The 22,019-nt window shown below is 41.8% G+C and overlaps 1 protein-coding gene and 1 pseudogene across 5 annotated transcripts in view; both read right to left on the bottom strand.

Moving 5' to 3' along the window:
• LOC133229244 (regulator of nonsense transcripts 3B-like) overlaps window positions 1–13,152 on the bottom strand; it is a 35,993-nt pseudogene extending 22,841 nt beyond the window's left edge.
• RNF150 (ring finger protein 150) overlaps window positions 1–22,019 on the bottom strand; it is a 279,374-nt gene that overhangs the window by 222,533 nt on the left and 34,822 nt on the right. The gene's annotated exons all lie outside the window — the stretch shown is intronic.

Genomic DNA, 22,019 nt, shown 5'->3' with positions numbered 1-22,019 from the left:
CAGGAGAAATATCAAAAACCTCAGATATGCAGATGACACCACCCTTATGGCAGAAAGTGAAAAGGAACTAAAAAGCCTCTTGATGAAAGTGAAAGAGGAAAGTGAAAAAGTTGGCTTAAAGCTCAACATTCAGAAAACGAAGATCACGCCATCTGGTCCCATCACTTCATGGGAAATAGATGGGGAAACAGTGGAAACAGTGTCAGACTTAATTTTTTTGGGCTCCAAAATCACTGCAGATGGTGACTGCAGCCATGAAATTAAAAGACGCTTACTCCTTGGAAGGAAAGTTATGACCAACCTAGATAGCATATTCAAAAGCAAAGATATTACTTTGCCAACAAAGGTCCGTCTAGTCAAGGCTGTGGTTTTTCCAGTGGTCATATATGGATGTGAGAGTTGGGACTGTGAAGAAAGCTGAGCGCCAAAGAATTGATGCTTTTGAACTGTGGTGCTGGAGAAGACTCTTGAGAGTCCCTTGGACTGCAAAGAGATCCAACCAGTCCATCCTAAAGGAGATCAGTCCTGAGTGTTCATTGGAAGGACTGATGCTGAAGCTGAAACTCCAATACTTTGGCCACCTGATGCCAAGAGTTGACTCACTGGAAAAGACTCTGATGCTGGGAGGGATTGGGGGCAGGAGGAAAAGGGGACAGCAGAGGATGAGATGGCTGGATGGCATCACCAACTTGATGGACATGGGTTTGGGTGAACTCCGGGAGTTGGTGATGGACAGGGAGGCCTGGCGTGCTGGGATTCATGGGGTCGCAAAGAGTCGGACACGACTGAGCGACTGAACTGACTGAACTGAACAACTTAGAGGGGTGGGATGGGGTGGGAGGCAGGTTCAAGAGGGATGGGACATAGGTATACCTATGGCTGTTTCATATGATGCTTGGCAGAAACCAACACAATATTGTAGAGTAATTATCCTTCAATTAAAATAAATTTAACTCTACCATGTACTATGTTCACGTCCTCTGAGCCTCAGTTTCCTCAACTGTAAATGAGGCTGCTAAGCTGCGATGTTGCTTCAGTCGTGTCTGACTCTGTGCGACCCCATAGATGGCAACCCTCCAGGCTCCCCTATCCCTGGGATTCTCCAGGCAAGAACACTGGAGTGGGTTGCCATTTCCTTCTCCAGTGCATGAAAGTGAAAAGTGAAAGTGAAATCGCTCAGTCATGTCCAACTCTTAGCGACCCCATGGACTGCAGCCTACCAGGCTCCTCCGTCCATGGGATTTTCCAGGCAAGAGTACTGGAGTGGGTTGCCATTGCCTTCTCCAGTAAATGAGGCTAATGCCTCCTAATAGGACTGCTGTAAACAGATTTAATGCCTAGCATTTAGCTAGCATCCTGCTGCTGTATGGTAGCATTCAGAACTGTAGGCTCTGGACCCTTAAGTCTGTGAGATTTTGGGCAAATTACTAACCTCCTGGATATTCAGTTTCCTCTTAAATGGCAATAAATGTAGTACTGAGTTCACAGCACTGATGTGACGACTATATGAAATAAGGTCCATGAAGCATGCTGTTGTTGTTAGTTGCTAAGTTATGTCTGACTCTCTTGCAGCCCCATGAACTGGAGCTTGCCAGGTTCCATCCATGGAATTCTCCAAGCAAGAACACTGGAGTGAGTAGCCATTCCTGTCTCCATGGGATCTTCCCAGCCCAGGGATTAAACCCGTGTCTCCTGCACTGGCAGGCAGGTTCTTTACCACTGAGCCATTGGGAAGCCCCAGAGTAAAAATAATTGCCCAATTAGCAGGGCCTCTTTTGTCAATTTCACGCATATAAAATATGCTTTGTTAACTTCTCCGTCCCGCGTCTCAGGCCTCCTGGGTGTCATAGACTCGATACTTAGGGCAGCGCTCACCTGTGAGGAGAGCTCTCAGCTGGGCTTTCAGCGCTCTCTCCCCTTGCCACCCCTGCGTCTCCCTTTCTCTCCCCGGCCTCACACTTACCCTCAGAAGCAATTACACTCCAGCCCACCTGGAGAGAATCTTCTGGCTTCTCTGGGATATTGGCCACATCTTCCAAAATGAAGCAAAGATCCGGGAATTGTCTGAAAACTGACACTGGTGCACGCATCTCATTTGAACAGATTAGAGCCCATGGCAGCTTTTGACTCTAGATTTTGTGCACTGACCATTTATCAGACTGCTCAGATAATTCACCAAATCTGCTCTGAACAATTTTTAGACACTCTAAATGCCAAAATTCTTAATGACTATTTCTATTGGGATAAATGGATACTATCTTTTTTTTTTTTTTTTTACCATGCACAATACGTAGCCTCAAGTCAGGGAGAAACATCCCAGAATCCCATCTATCTTTTACTATCATAAAGCATGGTCAGGTCTCATGATTGTTTAAAATTATAAGACAGTCACTCCTTTCAGAGAGCCAGCATACTGGAAAAAATATTCCTAATTTTAAAAGACATGTGGTAAATTACTTCAGTCATGACCAACTCTATGCACCTCCATGGACTGTAGCCCACCAGGCTACTCTGTCCAATGGTATTATCCAGGCAAGAATACTGGAGGGGGTTGCCATGCTCTCTTCCAGGGGACCTCACCATAAAAAAAAGGAAGGAAGGGAGGGAGGAAGGAAGAAAAAGTACTTCTCCTTTGGAAAACACCCCTTCCCAGTGAAGCCAGATCAGTTGGCTCCAACAGGGAGATTAACCTAGAGCAGCACATTAAATCTCTCCATACTCCGTCATGAAGTCTTCCTGCCTCTTCTTTTAGTAATCTCTGAAATCTCTCTTTCCCCTCTTCCCCTACTGCTAACATTCTAGACCCATGTTATTACTATTTAGCTCTGCTGCAAGAGACAAATATAAAGCAAAACCTCAAATTCATCATCAAATCTGAAATCACCTATCTGAATTCCGACTACTTTCCTATCTCCACCCCATCCAGGACCAGCTGCTACTATCCATTTAAGTTTTCCTTTCTCATTGTCAAAATGTGTCAGTGTGACCATTTAAAACACGCTTCCTAATTTCTTAATTAGCTTCACTTGATATTCTTTACTTATTTCAAGTATGTCTCCTTTTCACAACGTCTCCCAAGAAATGTTATATTCTATGAAATAGCAACTACTTATCTGAAATTGTGGGTGTGTCTTTTTTTCCCAGGTTTCTTCCTCTAAATGGATTATATTTGTGAGGGAAAGGGCAAGGGGACAACGTGTCAGCTGTTACAATCTAGGCTTAGCTCTGTGGAGGGCTTTAGATGTAGGTATCCAGACAGGCTGACTCTGATTGTGATGGGAGAGACGGATACAGAAGCCATGCGTGCCCAGAAGGGGGAAGTGGACTCAGGGAGAAGGTGCAGGGAGGCTGGCACAGGAGGTCTTCAGGAACCTCTCAGAGGGCAGGGGGCGCCGCCACGGGTGGAACAGTGCCCAGGCGACCTATAAGCGGTGTGATTACCAACTGAGATCTGTTCATCTGACTGTGAGACCTCCATGGTGACAACCACAACCACAACCACACTGAACCACTGAGCAACAGCTGTGTGCTTAGTCGCTGTCACGTCCGACTCTTTGTGACCCTATGGACTGCAGCCTGCCAGGCTCCTCTATCCATGGGGGATTCTCCAGGCAAGAATACTGGAGTGAGTTGCCATGCCCTCCTTCAGGGGATCTTCCCCACCCAGGGATCGAATCCAGGTCTCCCGCATTGCTGGCAGATTCTTCACTGTCTGAACCAGCAGGGAAGCCCACAGGATTTCTAAAATATTACCCTTGGGTAAGTGGCCATCCCGAGTCACAGTGCTGCCGACACAGCCCTAAGTCTCAACTATCTGGATCACTTGCTGCTCTGTCTATGGCCTTCATGACTATCAGCCCCGAGGATACACACATTGTCAAGTGTAAGGAGCCATTACTGCTGGAACAGCTGGAACACTCAACGACTAGAAAAGCAGGTCTAGGCTAAGGGCATGTCAGCATCTGGGGAATTCTATTTTACAAACAGCTCTATCGGTCATTAAAGCACATGCTGTGTAGATGTTAGCTGAGCTGTTATTTTGAGCAGGGTAAATTTTCTCTGCTTTCTTTCTGTCTCTTCTCTGAGCTCCCTTCTTAACTTCATCTGCCAAGCAACTCACTCTACACAAAAGGCATCACAGAAAAGGGAACAGTTCTTTTGTCTATTGACAGACATCTGGAAACACTGTGAGACAAAAGGAAGAAACCTGCGTGTGTGTGCTTAGCCGCTCGGTCGTGTCCAACTCTTTGTGACCCCATGGACTGTAGCCCATCAGGCTCCTGTGTCCATGGGATTCTCTGGGCAGAATCCCTACTCCAGAATACTGGAGTAGGTTACCATTCCCTTCTCCAGGGGATCTTCCCAACCCAGGAGTTGAACCCGGGTCTCCTACATTGCAGGCAGATTCTTTACCATCTGAGTCACCAGAAAAGATCAAAAAGAAACCTATGCTGCCCCAGTGGAACCACCTGAAAAGCTTTTGCTTCAACTGGACAGAGATAAGAAAAGAGCCTTGTCAACCAGATCTTAGCACTAGAGGGATTTTTTGTGTTTCATATTTAGAAACTTTAGATTCATGAGACTTCCCTGCTAAAAGAGTTGATTTTTTATCTTTCAAATTTTACTGGAAAAACCACCTAAAAGCATAATGTAGAAAAATAAGCAAAAAAAGAAGTCTGTGAGGTTCAAAACTTTTTAGAACAAAGTAAGAATTGAATTATTCTCTCTTTCTCTCTGTATGAGACAAAGAGGGTGAGGGGGAGGAGGGAGAGAGAGAGGGAATATGTACTTAAATTTAGAGAATAGATTGTGTTTTCTAAAACTGATTGTTCCTTTAGAGACAGGCAATCTTTATGTGAGTATAAAGAACCACTTAAATTGATTTCTCCACTAATATTTGCATTCGGTCCCACTCAATATCAATGGAATTGAAAAGCTTTGGGTTTTCTTTTAGATTTCTACCCCCTTCGGAGAATTCTGCTTAATTTCAAAACTGTCAACTGTCCCACTTGTGCCCCAGGGTTCTTCAAACTTCATGGTCATTCTGCATTCACTAGTCTTTCACCGTCAACATGTAATTCTGTGTTTATACCAAAGAAAGTGAATGCTGTTTGCTTCTCAAAAGCAGGCTTTAGCTTGGCAGCTTCTGATCCTGACTTCCCACCCTCCTCCTCCCTGCCTTTCTAACTCAGTGCAGAAGGGAAAAAATGAACCTAACCAAGGTGGGGGGCTGGTGTCTGCAAAGTCAAGACACAAGGTAAGAGTTTTAAGTAGTATATTAGGTTTTTGTTGCTGTTTAGTTGCTCAGTCGAGTCTGACTCTTGGCGACCCCATGGACTGTAAGCCTGCCAGGCCCCTCTGTCCATGGGATTTCCCAGGCAAGAGTACTGGAGTGGGGTGCCATTGCCTTCTCCAGAGGATCTTCCCTACCCATGGATCAACCCGTGTCTCCTGTACTGCAGGTTCTTTACCACTGAGCCGCGTGCAAATAGCACATTAAGTATGGTTTTTTTCAAAATCAGGAGAAGGATCTCTACATTAAAGCAATGGGTACAACAGTGAATCTGGGGGAAAAAAAAAATATATATATATATAGCAACATTTTCTTGTGTTTACAATCTTTTAGACTCTCTCCCGATACTCACACTTATGTGCTCTGAAAATAAGCCTACCTTATGTTTTCTGACTTTCAGGACACAGTAAAAGGCATACTCCTAATGAACTATCAGAATGTTCATGAAATGATGAATCCAATAAGGGTGCTTAACACAATTCCTCTTTATGCTATAATGCGATTTTTCAACAACCTCAAAAGCAGAGAGAAATAACCAATTCTTTTGAATTTTTATAACTGGGAAATGAGATCCTTAGATACTGACTTTTTACCATAAACAGGAAAAATCAATAACCATAACCCAAAACCAATCTAATAACTCGCTGAAAATGCCTTATGTTCAAGGCCACAGTCTGGATCCTAAATTAAATCTTTTTCTTGCCTTCCTCCTCTTCTTTTTCTACTCCAGAACTATCAGTGGATTTGATTGACATGTTGATGGTGTTGGTTTCAGTGATCAATTTTGGCTCTGCCTTGTCTGGAAGTTACAAAGCTGAAGTTACAAGAGGTGCTGAACCAAAGAAGACACAGCATCATAAAAGACGCATGAGCGGCGCCTTCCCTCGTGGTCTAGTGGCTGAGACTCCCAGCTCCCAGTGCAGGGGGCCTGGGTTCAACCCCTGGCTGGGGAACTAGATCCCTCATGTTGCAACTAAGAGTTCATAAGCTGCCACTAAAGATTCTACATGCTGCAACTTAAGACCTGGCATGGCCAAATAAAGAAAGTTTTTAAAGACAAGACCTGTGAGTGTATGAAGGGGAGTGAGATCAGTGATCACTAGGAAAGCTATGCCATGAGCAGAGCTTTGTTATACATTTCCATTTGTCCCTTCTTTTTTGCCCAAAGGCAGAGAGACTCTGAGAATGGATACACAGCTGGTTGTGGACACACAGCAGTTCTGCCAGTGTGAGTGAATGTGCACACACAATTCACATGTATATGCACCAAGCAGTACAGTACAAATCCCTCATGTGACCGATATCTTCCTAGGCATGTATGAAAGCCACAAAGGCAATTGACTAAAGCTTTACTAAAACATGCGTAAATGAAGACTGAGCAAAGATGAAAAATATGCTCTTTGAAAGTATAGTGAGGAACCAACTCAACAGATTTTATAAATGCTGCATGTCCACCTCTGCACACAATACCTAATTTCTATCTCTTAGTAAGTAGTATCATGTGGTATAGGTCAGACTACCCCAAATGTGAATCATGTTTAAATTTATATAGAATGCAGAATCAAATCAAATGCACCCAATTCATTCCTAGGCATGAATCAGAAATACATGACCAACAATGACATACAGCTCAGGACTCCTTAATATTGACCATTTTAATGATTTCAGCTTAGCAGATGATTGTTTCTCTGATCTGAAGTTCTATCACTTTCTCCTAAAGAGTTGAAAAGAATACTTGGAGTAATCCTGTATAATATCTGTTCAATCTGTGCATCTGAAAGACAAAGAACATCCAGAGATAACTCTTTTTCCAGGAAACAAAATCAAATATAGTTTTATCCTTTAAAAGAGGGAACTTGCAGAGCAAACACAAAGCTAAATACAAGTGGTATGGCATTTTGAAAACAATTCCAGTGTCTATCATCATACTTATCTTAAATTTGCCAACTACAGAAACAAAACGGACCTTAAAAAACAGAGACACTTTCACTTTTCCCATCACGTCGATTTGTAGCAGCTGAGGGCTGAGTTGATACTAAAGGATGCTTAGGTTTCTGACCAATAGAGAAGATAGTCATGGACAATTCTAGTAAAGATTTTGCATGAACTAGGGTAGACTCATGAATCAGCCCAAAGAACACAGAGGTGAAAAGACTGGCTGGCTGAAACGAAGATGAATTTTGGCAGAATGTGGCTGGACAGTGTGGTAGACCATATTTTACAAATACACCATCACGATATCTCCCGTATCATAGATTCTTCTCACAGTGTGACCCTGTACACTTCCCACAGAGAGGCGGGGTCTGCAGCTCTTCCCTTGAACCTGGGCAGACCTCTGTGACCCTGTCCACCAGCAGAGTGTCATATTATAGAAGCTCTGCAACTTTCAAGTCTAGATCTAAAAAATGCCTCACCCCCTGTGATAGTTGCTCTTGAGGCCTGCCTGCCACTGCACTGTGTAGGAGTCCAAACCAGTCTGGTTTAGACTCCATGCAGAAGCCTTTTGGAGGTGCTCCGCTTGACACCCCAGTGAGTTCTCCACAGCAAACCAACACCAACCACCAAACACACGAGTAAAGATGATGTCAGTCTGTCTCAGCCATCAGGTCACCCCAGTTTTTAAGTCTTCTCAGCTGAGAGCCCAGCAATGAAAGTGTCGAGACCTAATCACTGGACCACCAGGGACTTCCCAAGTGAGTTTTGATGCTAACGGAGTTTGAAAGATAAGGGAGTGAGGGGAGTGTCACGATTTTCCCAGGGGCCATTTGCAAGCAGGACAAACAGAAAGGAAAGCCAGTTACCAACAGATAGGAGAAGACAGCTAGCCTGTGTTTTAGACTCAGCACAAAATCAGCAAAATAACAAAAACAAGGACAGCCATAATTCCAAAATTTTTTAAAAATTTGAACAAGTAATCTGAATCTTTACTGAATTCTCTCTGATAGGTTTCAAGCAGGTAATCATACTATGAAACTGCATAAATGTTTAAAAAATCCTCTTTTGATTCTCTAGTGGGTTGCATAGTGGCTTCTAAGAAAATATGTCCAAGTCCTATCCCCTGGAATCTGTGACTGTGACTTTATTTAGAAAAAAAGGTCATTGCAGATATAATCCAAGATGATCTTGAGATGACAAATGTTCCTATGAAGGAAAGGCAGAGAGATGACCGGGACTCAAACATACAGGTGAGGAGGCTGTGTGAAGATGGAGGCAAAGGCTGGGGCCAGGCCACAGAATGCCTGGAACTACCAGAAGCTGGAAAGGCAAGGAAGGAGTCTCCCCTAGAACCTTCCAAGGGAACACAGCACTCCTGATACCCTGATTATAGACTTCTGGCCTCCAGAACTCAAGAGATAATATACTTCTGTTGTTTTAAGCCACCCAGTAGGGTAATTTGTTATTACAGTCCTAGGAAACTATAATTTCTCTCCAAAGGCCCATTACTCATTACAACTCTTTGCTACAAGTCTCTTCTTTTTTCTTCCTCAAACTCCAGCCAACCAGGGTCTCATCACTTCTCCCCAGCTCCATTCCACTCTTCCAAATATGCTTTCTCCAGTATGTCTGTGCTCTTTACAAACTTAGCAAATATGTCCAATTTTTTATATCTTTCTACTTAATTTTGCTTGATCTACTTATTTTTCATGAAGGAATGTTGAAATATTCTGAAGCCTTTAGAGTGAAGCCACTAAGTTTTCATTACTTAGAAACTTTAGTGTAAATACAGCACAGAGTCATGACTATAATGTCTTCTTAGTGAATTGTTCCTGTTAGTAATAAAGAGCATTAGTCCTTATCCCTGTCGGTGCTTTTGCCTTAATTCCTAAATATTGCTATCATTGTTAAGGCCAGCTTACTTTCAGTTCATAGATGTGTGTGTGTGTGTGTGTGTGTGTACACAAAAGGAGTACATCAACATCAAACTAATTAGTACTATAGATGAACTCTACATAAATATGCTTACCAGCTTAGTAATGCATACTTTCCTGTTTAGCAAGTAAAGGAATATACTTAACTGAACTGCTAAATCCAAATGTGTACAGCGTATAGTACTTCGCTAATGTCAACGCACTCCTTTTGATGTCACACTGAAACACAGAATGACTCTTGCAAGTATTAAGGAGAGGTAACTGTAGCAGGTGGTCACAGCTGCCACTGCTTTCTATCCTGAGGTGTAGAAATAAACTACCACTGCACAGTTGAAACGAAACAGCCATCTCCTTGTTACAATAGTACTAAGTCAACAACCCCTTTGAACAGGGCCTGACTACGAGTTTGTGCTTTGGAAAATGTTACTTTTTTTATTGCATATTTCCTTCTAGTGCCTCTTTTCTACCTCTACCTTCCCTCTCCCTATTTTTCTACTCTTTCTTCTATATTATTCTAAGAGGATAATAATCTGTTTCTACCCTAAAACTTAATTTCTTGTTTCCATGTTCCTTTCTTTTCCCCCAATGCTTATAACTTTGAACACTACAAAAACACATCTGCTTTGAAATTTTGAAATACTGGTTGTACAGCGGCTAATAAATGACTTTTAAAAATAGCCTCTGCCCTTAACTTCAAAATCAGCCAAGTTTTTATACATTTCTTTTTAAAAAGCCCAATACACTATTTTTTCTTCCACACATCACCAAATTTCTTATCATGGGTCAGTGACCCTCCCTAGAGAAAAAGTTCCTCATTTTAGCACTTACCAGTTGGACTATAAGAATGTTTCTGTAATAATGGCATTTATACCTTTTATGACGGCTGCTTTGCAGACATTATTTTAATCAACAGGAAAATGTAGATGCCTACGGGATGAATTCTGAATTCCTCAGGTTGGTATCCAAAGCTTCCCCCAATGAATCTCAGCAGTGGTGGGCAGCACCCCTCCCTGGAGGAGCAAGGTGGTTTAAGAGAACGAGGATGAGCTCTGAGGCCCATCGGAGGAGGTTTGCACATCAGCTTTGCCATTTGACTAGCTGGGTAACTGTGGACAGATTATTTAAACTTTTGGGGCCTCCACATACTCATACACAAACGGGAACATCAAAATCCACTTTTCAGGGAATTTTAAAGATCAGCATATTAAGGTCTGTAAAGCATCTGACACACAGTAGGTGTTTGCTGCATATTAGCTGTTCCTGCTATCTGTGCCCTGCAACTCACCTGAGTAATAACCCCGATTTCTGCTTCTCATTCCATGGGAGGGAAAGGGAGGAAAACACCAAACTATCACGTGATCAGAATGATCACACTTTAGGGATGCTTAATGCCATCTGGGTCGCAAAGAGTTGGACACAACTGAGCGACTAACAAACACACACACACAATGCCATCCTGAAGGAGAAACTGGCTGGAAAGAATCTGAACTGTGTGTCTAATTCATACCAGAATGGTAGCCTCACAAATTAAAAGAATGTTCTCTCTTGCTTTAGAATTACTGATTAAAACCTTAGGAGAAATTTGCTTGGAAGGTGCTGCATTAAAAAAAGTAAAATAAAAGAAAGCAATTAAACAGTAAGTTCATCTACATCTTTTTTATGTTAGCTGGGCACATGGCCACTGTGAAGAGAATCAGCATATTTCAGCCTCTTTTGAAGCCTGATGCTGGCCCAAGTCAAGTGTCAGCGACACTGATAACAGTTGACTTCTGAGTGGTCCCAGAGAGTAGTTTGAGCAGCCCCAGAATACGTGTTAAAGATGGTGACACTACAATATTATGAGACGACTGGGTCCCTAAAAATCATGAAGCTGCTGGAATCACCCTGGATAGTACAATTCTACACTTCATTGCCATGACAAGGAAGCTTCTACTGGATTAAGCCCTGCTACTTTGGATTTTCTGTTATTTGCAGCTGTACCTAATCTTAAAAGACTAATAGTTAATAAGAAGGATACGTGAATCAGGATATAAAAAGGCATCAGAAATTTTTTAAAGGTAATATTACAAAGCTATAATAATCACAAGTATGGTACTGGCAGAAAAACAGATTTATAGATGAATGGAAGAGAACTGAAAGCCCAGAAATAAACCCACACACATATGGACAATTTATGACAAAGGAGCAAAAAACATACAATAAAGATAGGATAATCTCTTCAATAAATACTGCTAGGAAAACTGGACAGAGACATGCCAAAAAAAGAAGAAAAGAAACTAGACCACTGTCTCACATGATATACAAAAGTCAACTCAAAATGGAATAAAGACTTGCACTGGTAAGACCTGAAATTGTAACTCTCCTAGAAGAAAACAGAGGCAGTATGTTCTTTGACTTAGCCTCAGCAATAGCTTTCTGAGTATGTCTCCTCAGGCAAGGGAAACAAAAGGCAAGATAAACAAATGGAATTACATCAAACTAAAAACCTTTTGCTCAGCAAAAAAACAGCCAGATTCTCCAGTTTTTAGATCCTCCACCTTCGTTTTGCTTTAAGCTGTCATTTAATGACTTTACTTCTTGAATCACATTAAAGTCTATAGGAATGCCTTTCTTACTTACAGCATCCCACATTCACATAAACACTGCATTTTCAATATAAGATTAAAAGGTACTTAGCAAAAAGTGTGAATTTTTCACATCTCCCGGCACAGCTTCAGTGACAGCTTCACAAATTTCCTTTCTTCTTCCTTTTCTTTTTTTAAACGATGATCCTTACGTTGGATTCATTTCTCTCGAGATGGTAGGCAACCATAGCTGCAGGCCTCAATCTATAGTACATATCAGACGATTCAACTTTTTCTTGTAATGTCATGACTTTTCTATGTTTCTTGGGAGCATTTCCAGCATCACCACTGGCACTTCATATGGCTCAGTAGCATGCTTTTTTTTTTTTTTTCCTAGCACATAGTTTTTTAGCTTTCTACTTATAGGTGGCCTCTAGTTTCATACTACTGTGATCAGAAAAAAATGCTTGATATTATTTCAATCTTCTTAAATTTATTAAGACTTGTTTTATGTCCCAACATATGGTCAATCTTTGAGAATATTCCATGTGTACTTGAGAAGAATGTGTATTCTGAATTCAGATGGAATGTTCTGTATAGATCTATCAGGTCCATCTGGTCTAATGTTTCACTTAAGGTTGCTGTTTCCATGTTGACTTTGTCTGGATGATCTATTCATTGATGTAAATGGGGTGTTAAATTAAAGTTCCTCGTTATTATTGTACTGCTGTCAATTTCTCCCTTGCTGCTGCTGCTGCTGAGTCACTTCAGTCACGTCTGACTCTGTGCGACCCCATAGACGGCAGCCCACCAGGCTCCCCTGTCCCTGGGATTTCCTTCTCCAATGCATGAAAGTGAAAGTGAAGTCGCTCAGTAAGTGTCTGACTCTTCGTGACCCCATGGACTACAGCCTACCAGGCTCCTCCGTCCATGGGATTTTCCAGGCAAGAGTACTGGAGTGGGGTGCCATTGCCTTCTCCGGCCTTCTCCCTTAAGGCTTGTTAAAAATTGCTTTATATATCTTGGCACTCCTATGTTAGGTACATATATATTTATAACATATCTTCGTGATGAACTGTCACCTTTATCATTATGCAATGTCCATATTTGTCTTTTCTTACCTTTTTTTGGTTTGAAGCCTATTTTGTCTCATATGAGCATGGTTACACCTGCTTTTTTGGGGGAGGGGCTGCCATTTGCTTGGAGTATCATCTTCCATCCTTTCACTTTGAGCTTATGTGTTTGTCTGTAGAGCTGAGGTGAATCTCCTGGAAAGAGCATATAGTTGGGTCTTGTGCTTGAATCCATCTAGCCGCTGTTTTTTGATGGGTGAACACAGTTCACTGACATTCAGGGTGATTATTGGTAAGTGAAGAATTACTACAGCCATTTTATCTTCTGCTTTCCAGTTTCTCTACCTCTCCATTGTCCCTTTTTCCTTATGCTTCTGCCTGCCATTCTAGTTTGGTGGTTTTCTGTTATGCTTCTCTCATTTCCTCTTTTTTATGTTCAGTGTCTCTGCCCTAGATTTATGTTTTGTGGTTACCATGAAATTTGTAGAAAATGTCTCAGATAAAACAGTCCTTTTTCTGCAGGTAGCATCTTATCTTCACTTATCTATTCAGGTCCCATCCTTTTCCTCTTTCCTTGTTATGGTTTTGTTGTATCAAATTGTTCTTTTTCATGTTGCAAGTTTGTTACCAAATTGAAGTAGGTATACTTATTTTTTTTATGAATTTTTTCCCCCTTTGAACCTTATGTTAAAGTATTTAAAAACCTATTCTGATATTAACAATAGGTCTAGTGAAAGTGAAATTTTCTGATTCTATTCATTACCCACTCAAAATTTTGTGTACTTTTGCCTTTTTGTTTTTGATAGAAGAGCTTCTTTCAAACATTTCTTTTAAGGCAGGTCTAGTGTTAATGAAATCTCAGTCACTGTCTGGGAAAGAAAAGGCATCAGATTTTATTTTTTTTTAAAAAGCTGACCTAACCAAATAAAATTTAATGGGATATATGAGAAAAAATTACCTCTACATTTATTGACACACAAATCTAATCACACAGTAGGACAGGGAAGCATGTCTTAATGGCACGCTGAGAAAGCAATTTGAGACCCCGTGTACAAGACAACATTAGTGTAGGAGCTCAAACAGCCAAAATATCCTTCAGTTACATACATAAAAACATAATACCTAGATGCTAGATTCATACCTTCAGATGGCTACAGGGTCTGTAGGTGAAGGATGCCAGTCAGAAGAGGCAGTGAAGTGGGAAAACACCCTGTACCGACAGCCAGTGCTCTGCTCCCAGCAATGGTTGCTTTTTAGGAATGAGGGCCCAGGGTGACCAGAGTTCCTGATTTTTCCAGAGAAGCTAGAAACGTGCATTTCTATGTGATATCTCCATTTCTTTTAAACATTGTTTATTAATAAAAATTTTTTAAAATAAAACCATGAGCATGCGTGCATGCTCAGTCACTTCAGTCATTCTGATTCTTTGCTACCCTGTGGACTGTAGCCTGCAGGGCCCCTCTGTCCATGGGATTCTCCAGGCAAGAATACTGGACTGGGTTGCCATGCCCTCCTCCAGATGATCTTCCCTACTCAGGGATCAAACCTATGTCTCCTGTGGCTCCTGAATTGCAGGTGGATTTTTCACTGCTGAGCCACCAGGGAAGCATTAAAAACAAACAAACAAACAAACAACACCATGTATGCTCCAAAAGAGCCATATCTTCATGGGAGTGAGGCAACCTTTTCAGATGACAGGAGTGGATGGTCCCACTCTAGCCAATTCAGGTGAGCCCACACCCGGGATAGTGTGTTTTCCTGGGCATTAACCTTAAGAAGAAACAGTGAGAAAGAAGAGTGGTAAATCAGTGAGGGAAATGGGGTCTGGCTTCCAGAGCTAGTGAGACCATGGTTAGAATCCCAGCTCCACTTCTTACCAGAAATGTGGCCTCAAGCAACTTCCTTGGCCTCTGTAGGTCCAGTTCTCATCTGTAAAATGGGGGATCATCATAATATCTACCCCAACTGGACGGATACGAGGATTAAACGAGTTAAAGTCTTGTATCACACATTTTAAGCTAAACATGAGATGAGAAAACACGAACATTTGTTTTATAAGGAACTGTAGGAACTTGTGATTTTCCCTCAGATTAGAAAAAGATCAAACGGCAACACAGAACTTGTTGTCAACTGTTGACGATGTGGGGGTGGTTGAGCCAGCCTTATTATATGAGGTCCAAGAGCAGAACTGGAGGGAAACAAAGGGGGAAAGTTAAAGGGAGACACATTTGGATCTGGTCAAAGAAACAATCCCAAGTTAAGACTCTGCTGTCTCCAAAGACAACATGGTAAGTTCCTTTCACGGAAGGAAATTAAACCTAAATTAGACAGTTGTTGGGCAGATACGGCAGGATGAAGTTTAAATACTGAACTACAGCATGGGTAGGAATTAGGTAAACTAGATGACCTTCAGGCCCCTTCCAACTCCGAGATTTCTGTGATGCATTTACACAGCAGCAAATACATTCAATTTCTCAGACATTTTTTATGACAGACCCACTGATTCATATCAACGAAGCTACCAACACAAACAAAGGAACTACAAGTCAGTACTTCATTTGTGCCTAAAAGGAACTGCCAATGATGGTGCCAAGAAACACACATACACATTCAGTATCCAAGACCAACATACCTGACTGCAATCTCAAGTAGGTATACTGACTTAAGGCTATTGTGATGATAAAAGCTCCCAGATCCAATATTTTATTTTGGTTGGCATCAAGAAAAAGGGAGACAAATGTGACATCGTAAGGAAACTTGTATTCATTACTTTTTTCCTTAAAACCCTTAATATCAAGTACATGAAATGTTTATTCTTAGCACCAGTAAAAATAATGTCATATGTTTATGGGTACTCAATTTATTACATTCAAAGTTACATAGTCTTACTGTTTTTCTTATAACATATCAAGAGGCAGGTCAAACAGAGATTTTCAGTTTATAGACCAGAAACCTGGGCCCTGGAGGGGATAAAGTGAATATGTGGCAATATAGAGTCTTCTAAGTTCAAATTCTATATCTTTCCCATTATGCCTTGCTGCTGCTAAGTCACTTCAGTCGTGTCCGACTCTGTGCAACCCCATGGACTGCCACCTACCAGGCTCCTCCGTCCAAGGGATTTTCCAGGCAAGAGTACTGGAGTGGGGTGCCATTGCCTTCTCTGCCATTATGCCTTACTGTATTCTTAAAGACTCAAATAACTTTTCTTTTGAGAGGTGTGTAGGCATACATATTATGCATAGGTAAACAGAAAGGTATGGTTTATCCATTCCTGTCCTACATGGGTAAAAGAAAGTAATTCTAGGACAAAACATCTGAATACATTGGGTAAATATTAAAAGCATCCTTTGTAAAAGAAACGAGTTGGAGAAAAAGTCAGCCTAGATACTTTAAGAAGACACATCTCCACACAGGAAAACCAGCCATGAAGGGCTACTGCCCTGAGGGCATCTCCCACTCCTGGTCTTGAACCAGGGTTTATGAACTACATCTGTGGGGGAAAGAAGACAAAACCTGGGGGCCAGAAGAGTTGGAGGACAAAAAGAAAGACTCCTGTGTGAAGCTGGAAGCCCTGCAGGGCAGCCCTGAAGTGAATGAACCAGAGAAAGAAAAAACAAAAAGCAAAACTAAAACAACAGTCTTTTGGACTCTGTGGGAGAGGGAGAGGGTGGGATGATTTGGGAGAAGGGCATTGAAATATGTATAACATCATATATGAAACAAGTCACCAGTCCAGGTTCGATGCACGATACTGGATGCTTGGGGCTGGTGCACTGGGACGACCCAGAGGGATGGTATGGGGAGGGAGGAGGGAGGAGGGTTCAGGATGGGGAACACATGTATACCTGTGGCAGATTCATTTTGATATATGGCAAAACCAATACAATATTGTAAAGTTAAATAAAATAAAAACAAAAAACAAACAAACAAAAAAAAAACCTGCTTGGTAGGAGAGCCTTGGTCCAAGAGTGGTAAAGAAAAAAATCTCCCTTGGGTTATTTCTCATCCCAAACACACATCTACACAGGTAAGACCTGAATTCACCCTTCAGGGCGGCCCATAATCCCTTACTTTCCAAATTTTTTAAAGTGGCCTTAGCATGGAGCTTTCAGTAGAAGGAAACCCACAGTCTTCCAGAAGAACTCTATAAACACATGCTTCAAGGGAAAAAAAAAACAAACTCTCATGGAAAAAGCTCTAAGGAACATAAACTCAATCAAATTCACTTAACACATGAAAAAATAAGCCTCCAGGATTTAGACTTGGGAAAAACAAAGTACCGAAGCAGATGTGCAAAGCCTGCAGATAGTAACAGCATATAAAAATAATGGGTTTATTATCTTTAAGTGAGTGAAAGAAGAGACTGAAAAGATGATGAAAGATCAAGAGACTATCCAAATGGACTAAACAGATTTGAACAAAAACAGAAAGAGAACGTGCAGAAACAAAAAATATAACTGGAGATCTATGCAGAGGATTACATATGCAGCTGAAGAGATGGTTAATGAGGGGGGAGGCTGAGCTGAAACATCACAAAGAATGCAGGGAAGAGAAGATATAAGCAGAGGTTCAGAGACATGCAAAATAAAATAAAAGCACTTAATATCCACTCACTTGGTTAAAAGCAGATAAAGAGATATGTGGAGAGGCAATATTCTAAGATAGTAACTAAGGATTTCCTAGATGATAAGCTCCATGCCCGTACACCTCACAGTGAAACTGAACAATACCTGATACACAGGGAAGATGCTCACAGTGGCCAGAGAGAACAGACATCATGCCACAAAACAGTGACTCAGAACCGTACACTCATTTCTTAGCATCAACAAGGGAAACTAAAGGACAATAGAATATTATCTTTGAAATGCCAGAAGAAAGTAACTGTCAATAGAGACTATGGCCGGAGGTTGGCAACCTTTCTGTAAAGTGCCAAGGTGTAAACACTTTAGGATTGCAGGCCCATGTGTCACTCTTTCTTTACTGATATTGTTATTGATATTGTTTTGTTCTTTACCACCACTTGAAAAATGTAAAAACTACACCTACCACCGCTAAGCTAAGTCGCTTCAGTTGTGTCCGACTCTGTGCGACCCCACAGGCGGCAGCCCACCAGGCTCCCCCGTCCCTGGGATTCTCCAGGCAAGAACACTGGAGTGGGTTGCCATTTCCTTCTCCAATGCATGAAAGTGAGAAGTGAAAGTGAAGTCGCTCAGTCGTGTCCGACTGTTCGCGACCCCATGGACTGCAGCCTACCAGGCTCCTCCGTCCATGGGATTTTCCAGGCAAGAGTACTGGAGTAGGGTGCCATTGCCTTCTCCAACACCTACCACAGGGCCGTACAAAAATAGACTTCATCTCAAACTGGGGCTGAGTGGCCCCAATTTGCCAGTCCCAAGAAGTGACAAGAAAGCTTTCTGTCAGGAAAGAAGAAAAGACATTTTAATAAATGTATATATTAATTTTAACGACATGTCCACCGACTCTCATTAAGAAAACTTTGACAATATACCTTAGGAAGACGCAAACTGACACCCAAAAGTTGGAGACAGAAGAAGAAACAGTCTGCTAAGTATTAGTAAAACTCTATGAAAGTCCAAACAAGCATTATGAAATTTAAATTGTATAGAATTAAATACTAGAAAATGCGCTTCTGCAGCTTCTAGCTTGACGATGACAATAAAAACCAGAAAAAGCAACAGAATTGCAACTTTTCTCGACCCTATCAGAGGGCTGAGGGCAAGGGAACTCAAGGACAGTGAATTCCAAGGTGGGAAGGGAAGTGTGGACTGCCTCACCTGGCGGGGCACCACAGTAGGGGTAAGATGACATTAGCTACTATTTTAAGAAATTGCTGAAAGTCACGTGGGACCCAGGATGCCATGTTTTTTATTATATAGATAATGGGTCAGGTGGGAGCCCCAAACACAGAGGGGTTTGCAACCAGTTGTAGTAAATTCCACTGAGTTCTCCCAGGGAAAGACCAGGGACAGGGAAGGGGGCCAGAGAGGGTCCCCCCCTTAGCATAGGCATGAAGAGCAGTACAGGCCACTTTGCCTAGGAAGGCACAAACCCATTCCTCACCCAGACCCTTCTGTTATATGGAGCAAACTGAACTGGAAAGAAAGAAGAGACCTACATGTCTATCAAAAGAAGAACTGATAACAATGGATATGTAAATGACAGAATATTCATACAACGGAATATCCTACATGCTTCAAGATGGACGCCTCAAGACTACACAATGTTGGAAAGACAGTCTCTTCAACAAATGTTGCTGGGAAAACTGGACAAACCCATGTGAAAAAATGAAATTAGAGTGCTCCTTAACTTCGTACACAAAAATAAGCTCACAGTGGATTAAAGATCTAAATGTGAGACTGGACACTATAAAACTCCTAGAGAAAAACATAAGCAGAACACTCTCTAACATAACTCACAGCAACATTTTTTCCATCCATCCCCCAGAATAATGGAAATAAAAGCAAAATGAACAAATGGTATCTACTTAAACTCAAAAGCTTTCTCACACAAAAGGAAACAATTTACAAAACAAAAAGACAATCCACAGATTTGGAGAAAATATTTGCAAATGATGTGACAGATAAGGGATTCAGTTCAGTTCACTCACTCAGTCATGCCCAGCTCTTTGCGACCCCATGCATGCCAGACTTCCCTGTCTATCACCAACTCCCGGAGCTTATCCAAACTAATGTCCATCGAGTTGGTGATGCCATCCAACCATCTCATCCTCTGTCATCCCCTTCTCTCGCCTTCAATCTTTCCTAGCATCAGGGTCTTTTCCAATGAGTTAGTTCTTTGCATCAGGTGGCCAAAGTACTGGAGTTTCAGCATGAGTATCAGTCCTTCCAATGAATATTCAGGACTGATTTTCTTTAGGATTGACTGATTGTATCTCCTTGCAGTCCAAGGGACTCTCAAGATTCTTCTCCAACACCACAGTTCAAAAGCATCAATTCTTTGGTGCTCAGCTTTCTTTATAGTCCAACTCTCACATCCATACATGACTACTAGAAAAACCATAGCTTTGACTAAAAGGACCTTTGTTGGCAAAGTAATGTCTCTGCTTTTTAATATGTTGTCTAGGTTGGTCATAGCTTTTCTTTCAAGAAACAAGCATCTTTTAATTTCACGACTGCAGTCACCATCTGCAGTGATTCTGGAGCCCCAAAAAAGTTTCTCACTGTTTCCACTGTTTCCCCATCTATTTGCCATGATCACCAGTGTGTTCTCTTGGCAAAACTCTGTTAGCCTTTGCCCTGCTTAATTTTGTACTCCAAGGCCAAATTTGCCTGTTACTCCAGGTATCTCTTGACTTCCTACTTTTGCATTCCAGTCCCCTATAAAGAAAAGGACATTTTTTTGGGTGTTAGTTCTAGAAGGTCTTGTAGGTCTTCATAGAACCGTTCAACTTCAGCTTCTTCAGCATTACTGGTTGGGGCAAAGACTTGGATGCCCCAACCAGTGACACTGAATGGTTTGCCTTGGACATGAACAGAGATCATTCTGTCATTTTTGAGACTGCATCCAAGTACTGCATTTCAGACTCTTGTTGCCTATGAGGGCTACTCCATTTCTTTCAAAGGATTCTTGCCCACAACAGTAGATATAATGGTCATCTGAGTCAAATGTGCCCATTCCAGTCCATTGTAGTTCATAGATTCCTAAAATGTCGACGTTCACTCTTGCCATCTCCTGTTTGACCACTTCCAATTTACCTTGACTCATAGACCTAACATTCCAGGTTCCTATGCAATACTCTTTTTTACAGCATCAGACTTTACTTCCGTCACTAGTCACATCCACAACTGGGTGTTGTTTTTGCTTTGGTTCTGTCTCTTCATTCTTTCTGGAGTTATTTCTCCACTGATCTCCAGTAGCGTATTGGGCACCTACCAACCTGGGGAGTTCATCTTTCAGTGTCCTATTTATTTCCCTTTTCATACTGTTCATAGGGTTAGTTTCCAAAGGGATTAGTCTCCAAAATTTACAAACAGCTTACGATGCTTAATAGCATAAAAAACCCACTCAAAAACCATCAAACAACCCACTCCAAAAAATGGGCAGACGACCTGAATAGACTTTTCTCTAGAGGGGACATAAAGATGGCCAATAGGAACATGAAAAGATGTTCAACAACACTAGTTATTAGAGAAATGCAAATCTAAAACTACAATGAGGTGTCACCTCACACCTGTTAGAATCAGAGATCAGATCAGATGAGTCGCTCAGTCGTGTCCGACTCTTTGCGACCCCATGAATCCCAGCACGCCAGGCCTCCCTGTCCATCACCAATTCCTGGAGTTCACTCAGACTCACGTCCATCAAGTCAGTGATGCCATCCAGCCATCTCATCCTCTGTCGTCCCCTTCTCCTCTTGCCCCCAATCCCTCCCAGCATCAGAGTCTTTTCCAATGAGTCAACTCTTCACATGAGGTGGCCAAAGTACTGGACTTTCAGCTTTAGCATCATTCCTTCCAAAGAAATCCCAGGGCTGATCTCCTTCAGAATGGACTGGTTGGATCTCCTTGCAGTCCAAGGGACTCTCAAGAGTCTTCTCCAACACCACAGTTCAAAAGCATCAATTCTTCAGTGCTCAGCCTTCTTCACAGTCCAACTCTCACATCCATACATGATCAGTGGAAAAACCATAGCCTTGACTAGACGGACCTTTGTTGGCAAAGTAATGTCTCTGCTTTTGAATATGCTATCTAGGTTGGTCATAACTTTCCTTCCAAGGAGTAAGCATCTTTTAATTTCATGGCTGCAGTCACCATCTGCAGTGATTTTGGAGCCCCCCAAAATAAAGTCTGACACTGTTTGCACTGTTTCCCCATCTATTTCCCATGAAGTGATGGGACCAGATGCCATGATCTTCGTTTTCTGAATGTTGAGCTTTAAGCCAACTTTTTCACTCTCCACTTTCACTTTCATCAAGAGGCTTTTGAGTTCCTCTTCACTTTCTGCCATAAGGGTGGTGTCATCTGCATATCTGAGGTTATTGATATTTCTCCCGGCAATCTTGATTCCAGCTTGCGCTTCTTCCAGTCCAGCATTTCTCATGATGTACTCTGCATATAAGTTAAATAAGCAGGGTGACAATATACAGCCTTAACGTACTCCTTTTCCTATTTGGAACCAGTCTGTTGTTCCATGTCCAGTTCTAACTGTTGCTTCCTGACCTGCATACAGATTTCTCAAG

The sequence above is a fragment of the Bos javanicus genome, chromosome 17, assembly GCF_032452875.1.
Source record: "Bos javanicus breed banteng chromosome 17, ARS-OSU_banteng_1.0, whole genome shotgun sequence".
Classification (NCBI taxonomy): Eukaryota; Metazoa; Chordata; class Mammalia; order Artiodactyla; family Bovidae; genus Bos; species Bos javanicus.
The sequence above is the reverse complement of the archived record's forward strand: the minus strand, read 5'-3'. Positions and strand labels throughout refer to the sequence as shown.